At 46.7% G+C, this 6156-nt stretch overlaps 1 pseudogene; it reads right to left on the minus strand.

Annotated features, from left to right (window-relative positions):
* Nucleotides 1-4338: 4338 nt before the first annotated feature.
* Nucleotides 4339-5033, minus strand: LOC147416221 (uncharacterized; annotated as a pseudogene).
* Nucleotides 5034-6156: the final 1123 nt, after the last annotated feature.

A 6156-nucleotide genomic window follows, 5' to 3' on the forward strand; every position in this document is an offset into this window, starting at 1 on the left:
ATTGGGATGCATCACTCTTGAGCTTGGAGGAGGTGATCCTTGAATATTAACCAGCTTTCTTAGACCCTCTTCCCTCCAGAGCTGTATCCGTTAGTACTATACCAAGCAGGTCACTGAAAAGATCAAAGTCAGCTCACCTGGAGTCCAGGCTAGTGAGCTTACTGTGCACCCTCCTCACTGTCCTCAAAATTCATGGGTGTGGGGTTCCAGGTACTGACCGATTGAGAGGGAGAACAGAAGATTGTCACAAACGTCCATCTTGATGAAGAGGGAACAGTCGTGGAACCTGCGGCAGCAGGGTGCCACCTGCAGACCAACTTCCCTGTTCAGGAGGGGCCACATAGGCAGGCTCGGATAGTTGGTCTCATGCACACACACACACCCCAAAGGGTAATGGCTTAGTGTTCCAGTTTAGGCCCTGGCAGGAGTAGGGCACGACGTGGCCGCTCACTCACCCCTCCCCGCGCAACAAGGTGGGGAGGAGAATCGGGAGAAAAGGGCAAAACCCTGTGAGTTAAGAACCGTTTAATGGAACAACACAAGCAGAGAAGAAACAATGGTAACAACACCACCACTAATGAAATCATATATACAGTGAGTGACATGGAATGCAACGGCTCACGGCCTGGATTGCCTGCCACACCATGCAGCGCACCACGTGCCTTCCTGCCTCTCCCCCTTATATACTAAGCATGGTATCGAATATCCCTTAGCTACTTAGGTTTGGCTGTCCCGGCTGTTCCTCTCCCAGCTTCTTGTGAAAACCAACCCTATCCTAGCCAAACCCAGGACACTATCCATATCTTATTCTATACTATCTACGTCATGCCTAGATCCTATACTTTGGAGTTCCATCTCTCGGAGGTGCTGTGAGATTGCTGCACATGCATCCGGAGCCCGCAGCTGGTGTGTTTTGCATGGTCTATGCTTACAGTCTTCAAGTTGAGGATGTTGATCTTAAGGAAGTTGCTGGGTGCCAGTTGCTGAGGCCAGTTCAAGTTCCATCACCCCTGATTCTCACTCTGTTTCATCAAAGTCCATCCTTCATTGATTTGAGTGATTCTCACTGGACACCACTGATATGACATAAAGCAACTGTGGTAGTGATAACATACAATGGCAGGGTTATTTAGCAATTAACACCATACAGTTTAATTCACTGTCTATTCTCTCCCAAAATTAAATCCCCTTGAGGTATGCATTGAAATTCCCCATCCTTCCACATCACCCAACAAGTGCACTCAGGTGCTTGAGCAAAAGCATTCCCACAGATGGGTTTGCCTTTGCCTGCTGCAGGACTGACCCAAACTGTCTTTCCTAACATATTTTTCATGTGCACTACTGGGACTTTATTCCTGTCTACAGTACGCAGGAGGTTTGATTGGGCAGGTCCAGCTCGATTGGTAGATCCTCTACTGTTTACTAACCAGGCGGCTTCTGCTAAATGTGTATCCCAATGTTTGAAGGTCCCACCCCTCATTGCTCTCAGTGTGGTTTTTAGCAGACCATTGTATTAGTCAATCTTGCCAGAGTCTGGTGCATGACAGGGGATGTGATATACCCACTGAATGCCATGCTCTTTGGCTCAGGTGTCTATGAGATTGTTTTGGAAATGAGTCCCATTGTCTGACTCCATCCTTTCTAGGGTGCCGTGTCACCATAACATTTGCTTTTCAAGGCCCAGGATGGTGTTTCAGGCAGTGGACTGGGGCACGGCATATCTTTCCAGCCATCTGGTGGTTGCTTCCACCATTGTAAGCACATGGCACTTGCCTTGGAGAGTCTGTGGAAGTGTGATATAGTCAATCTGCCAGACCTCCCCGTATTTGTATTTCAGCCATCACCCTCCATACCATAGGGACTTCAACTGCTTGGCTTGCTTAATCGCAGCACATTTCACACTCATGGATAATCTGTGGGATAGTGTTCACCGTCAAGTCCACCCCTTGGTCACGAGCCCATCTGTTTGTTGCAACCGTTCCTTGTTAGCCTGAGCTGTCATGGGTCCACTGAGCTATGAATAATTCACCCTTATGCTGCCAGTCCAAATTCACCTGAGCCACTTTAATCTTAGCATCCTGATCTACCTGCTGATTGTTCTGATGTTCTTCAGTGGCCCTACTCTCGAGTACATGGACATCCACGTGACGTACTTTCACAACCAGGTTCTCTACCTGAGCAGCAATATCTTACCATAATCCAGCAGTCCAGATAGGTTCACCTCTGCGCTGCCAGTTGCTCTGCTTCCACTGCGATAACCACCTCCGCAGAGCATTTGCCACCATTCATGAGTCAATATAGAGATAATGCACTGGCCACCTTTCTCGCTCAGCAATATTTAAAGCCAGTTGGGTGGCTTTCACCTCTGCAAATTGACTCAATTCACCTTTTCCTTCAGCAGCTTCAGTGACTCATCGTGTGGGACTCCACACAGCAGTCTTCCACCTCCAACGTTTTCCAGCAATGCGACAGGACCGGTCGGTAAACAGGGCATATCGCTTCTCATTATCTGGTAGTTTATTATAGGGTGGGGCCTCCTCAGCATGTGTCATCTCCTCCTCCTCCAACATTCCAAAATCTTTGCCTTCTGGCCAGTTTGTGATCACTTCCAAAACTCCTGGGCAGCTAGGGCTCCCTATTCAAGCCTGTTGCGTTTTCAGTGCGACCCACTTACTCCATGTGGCACCAGTTGCACGGTGTGTTGAGGAGACTCTCCCTTTGAACACCCACCCCAGCACTGGCAGTCGGGGTGGTAAAAGGAGGTGTGCTTCATTTCCAACCACTTCCAAAGCAACTCGAACTCCTTCATCTGCTGCCAGTATCTCTTTTTCAGCTGGAGTATAGCAGGCCTTGGATCCTCTGTGTCCTTGACTGCAAAACCCTAGGGGTCAGCCTTGGGTCTCCCTGGATGTTCTCTGCCAGAGACTCCAGGTAGGGCCATTCTCCCCAGCTGCAGTGTAGAGCACATTTTTAACATCTTGTCCTGTCTGGACTGGCTCAAGGGCTACTGCATGAACAATCTCCCGTTTAATTTTTTCAAAGACTTGTCATTCTTCAGGGCCCCATCTGAAATCATTCTTCTTCCGTGTCACTTGATAGAGAGGGCTTACAATCAGACTGTAGTCTGGGATATGCATCCTCCAAAAACCCACAACACCTAAGAAAGCTTGTGTTTCCTTTTTACTAGTTGGTGGAGACACGGCTGCTATCTTGTTGATCACATCCATTGGGATCTAGTAACACCCATCTTGCCATTTTATTCCTAAAAACTGGATCTCCTGTGCAGGTCCCTTAACCTTAGTCTGTTTTATGGCAAAACCTGTCTTCAGAAGAATTTGAACTATTTTCCTTCCTTTCTCAAAAATCTCCTCTGCTGTGTTGCCCCATATGATGATGTCATCAATGTACTGCAGGTATTCCAGAGCTTCACCCTGTTCCAGTGTAGTCTGAATTAGTCCATAGCAAATGGTGGGACTGTGTTTCCACCGCTGGGGCAGTGGATTGTAGGTGTACTGGATGCCCCTCCAACTGAAAGCAAATTATGGCCTGCACTCTGCTGCCAAAGGAATTGAGAAAAATGCATTAGCAGTATCTGTTGTGGTGTACCACTTGTCTGGCTTTGACTTCAGTTTGTATTGATGTTCTAGCATGTCTGGCATGGCAGCACTCAGCAGCAGCATCACTGCATTCAGGCCATGATAGTCTACTGTTAGTCTCCACTCTCCATTAGATTTTTGCACTGGCCATATGTGGCTGTTAAATGGTAAGCAAATTTTGCTGATCACCCCTTGACTCTCCAGATGATGAATCAGCTTACGGATGGGAATCAGAGAGTCTCAGTTGGTGCAATATTGCCACCGATGTACCATTGTGGCAGCAATTGGCACCTGTTGTTCTTCAGCCTTCAGCAACCCCACCACAGAAGGGTCCTCCGAAGAACCAGGCAAGGTGGACAACTGTTCAGCTTCCTCCGTCTCCAAGGCAGCTATACCAAAGGCCCACCAGTACCCTCTTGGGTCCTTGAAATACCCCTTTTCTGAGGCAGTCTATGCCAAGGACGCATGGAGCCTCTGGGCCAGTCACAACCGGGTGTTTATGCCTCTCATTCCCAGTTAGAATGCCACTCATTCCCAGTTAGACTTATCTCAGCTTCCAGTATGGTTAGCTGTTGGGATCCCCCTGTCACTCTAGAAATACAGATGGGTTCTGCCCCTCTATAGTTTGATGTCGTTAGGGTATATTGTGCACCAGTGTCTACTAGAGCCTTATGCTCCTGCAGGTCTGAGGTGCCAGGCCTTTGGCCCCACACAGTCCAATAAACCCAGTTGTCCCTTTCCTTCACCTGTCTGGAGGCAGGGACCCTCTAATCCTGATCAGAATCACTCCTTGTGAAAATGACTTAGAAGTACCTTCAAGAGGATCAGATGTAAGATCAGCCCTTCTACCCTGTCTGGGGAAATTCCCACTGGAAACCAGAGTTGCATCTTTCCAGGAAGAATCCCCTTTTGTGGTGTTTTTTCCCCGCAACTCATGTACCCATGCAGCTAGGACTGAAGTGGGTTTTGCATCCCACTTCCTCATGTCCTCTCTGTGGTCACGCAGGTAAAACCACAGACTAGCCTGTGGTGTTTAGCATCTATATTCCCTCTCTTGAGTGGAGGAGTGTCTACTAGTAATAGCTGAGATACGGGCCTGTAGAGGTGGGGAGTAGGACATATCCTTTTGAATTGCTGGAACTCCTGGGACAGTTCCTCCATGGCTGAGACACAGGCTTGTAGGGAAGACGAGAGACTTCCTTCATATTGCTGGAGCTGGCTAGCCAATTTGTCCACCGTTTGTCCCTTGCCTTCTTTCCAGGACATTACTGCCAATGAGTTGGCATACGATGGTGGTGCACTTTGTAGAAACTTCCACCACATGGGTTGTGTGCATCAGACTTCATTTGGATCTAGAGGTGACTGTTTGTTATCCAGATCATTATAAATCACCTCCAGCACAGCTAGTTCCCTCAGGTATTGGATACCTCTCTCCATAGTGGTCCATTTACCTGGGTGACATGTAACATCTTCCTTGAAGGGTACCTTTCCTTCACACCTGACAGGAGTCGCCTCCAGAGGCTGAGGGCTTATGTCTGCTTGGAGTATCAGACACTAATAATCAATGGCTTAGCTATCCATACACAAGCAGTAGATAGCAGACTACCTCATCTTCATCAACATGAGGAGACAGAATGCACCTTCAGTAGATTTGAGAACAACAAGATATGTGAGGGAATGAAAAGGCTTGACATGCCAAATAGTAGACTGTCATCTATGTGATAAACTTGAGCACTGGGCCAAGAGAAACCTCATGGTGTTCAATGAGCAGGAATGCAAAGATCTGCACCTGAAAAGGAATAAGGCCGTATACCAGCAGGGGAATCTGGGAAGTACCTGGCTGAAGAGCAGTCCTGATGGAAAGCATAAGGGAGGCAGAGTGGACACTAGGCTGAGCATGAGCAGATAGTGTGCTTTTGTCTCAAATAAAACAAATCTTGCCCTGTTACATTAGGGGAAATACAAATAGCAGAATAAACACAGCTATTATTCCTCTCTACTCAGGTCTGACGAGGCTGCATCTGGAATACTGTGTGCAGTTTTGGGTCCCCCTGATCAAAAGTAATGTGGAGAAACTGAACAAGGCTGCCAAGATGGTCTGGAGCCTAGATGACATAAATACAGAGACTGAGAGAGCTGATCTTTTTCAGTCTTGCATAAAGGAAGCTAAGGCACAATGGCCCACAACTACCTGAAGGGCAGTTAGCAAGACAGAGATGTGGGTTTAATTGTATTTGAATATAAATTACTGAATATTAATTAATATGCTAACTGGCATAGTAACATTATTTTAATGCATGATAATTGTAGTATACAGTGAAAGTCTTTCAATGTTTCAGTCTGTTTGCATTACAATTGAAGACAGTTACATTATTTATAAAAATCTTGAAAACAATTGCTAAAAGCAATTATTTTCTGCAGAAAGCAAATTCATGCCTTACTCCTACTTATGCAGATTTTTCAGACCTTGAAAACAGAATTAAATGACAAAAAATGGTAAAAATAAGTACTTTGGAAGATGCTTTAAAAATTCCTTCTTCCCTTCCATCTCGTAGAACTT

The sequence above is a fragment of the Leptosomus discolor genome, chromosome 1, assembly GCF_034619465.1.
Source record: "Leptosomus discolor isolate bLepDis1 chromosome 1, bLepDis1.hap2, whole genome shotgun sequence".
In the NCBI taxonomy this organism is placed as follows: Eukaryota; Metazoa; Chordata; class Aves; order Leptosomiformes; family Leptosomidae; genus Leptosomus; species Leptosomus discolor.